Source organism: Musa acuminata, chromosome BXJ3-11 (assembly GCF_036884655.1).
Source record: "Musa acuminata AAA Group cultivar baxijiao chromosome BXJ3-11, Cavendish_Baxijiao_AAA, whole genome shotgun sequence".
In the NCBI taxonomy this organism is placed as follows: Eukaryota; Viridiplantae; Streptophyta; class Magnoliopsida; order Zingiberales; family Musaceae; genus Musa; species Musa acuminata.
In genome coordinates, this window is record NC_088359.1 from 3,420,432 (window position 1) to 3,421,118 (window position 687).

General features: G+C 26.6%; 1 non-coding gene across 1 annotated transcript; it reads left to right on the plus strand.

The window, feature by feature from the left end:
• The first annotated feature begins 345 nt into the window (after nucleotides 1–345).
• Nucleotides 346–425, plus strand: TRNAL-UAG (transfer RNA leucine (anticodon UAG)). The gene has a single exon. It is a non-coding gene; the product is annotated as a tRNA-Leu (tRNA).
• The last annotated feature ends 262 nt before the right edge of the window (nucleotides 426–687 follow it).

Consider the following 687-nt stretch of genomic DNA (forward strand, 5'->3'; position numbering starts at 1 on the left):
ATGGCACATAATCGAGATTAATTATTCTTTACTAAAATTACTCCATCCATATAAGATATTAATTTGATAAATATAGATCAATCATGGGATAAATGTTTTAGTCTACATAAACTCTCGAGCATTTGAATGTTTCTTGTAGTCATGTTGAAAATCTTATGCATGCCATCTTGAATTGAGTCAGGTTGATCAAGACATCATTAATATTATTATTTTATAATTAATAAAATAATTAGCAATGTTTTGAGTCGAATTTGTATAAGTGTATATTACAAATTATATAAACAATTTATTTAACACAGTGAAATTTAATTTAAATATATTATATATAAAATTTGTTTACAATAAGACAGTTTGGCCGAGTGGTCTAAGGCGTCAGATTTAGGCTCTGGTCCGAAAGGGCGTGGGTTCAAATCCCACAACTGTCAGTTTTTTAATATATATTTCTTAAATTCTGTTTTTATTCCTCGAATAACCAATCCGGTCTTCTCAAAATTAAAAAGGTACAATATTGAGATTATTCTTAAATATTTTTTTAGGTTTACGAAAATCGAACAGTTGGCAGTTCAAATGTATTCTATTATGAACCTACTCATCCAATTAAACAGTATTTGTGAAATAATACATTGCTGTGTGTACTTTTTTTTTTTTTCATATTTTGAGGTTTAGAAAATTAGAATTTCTATTATC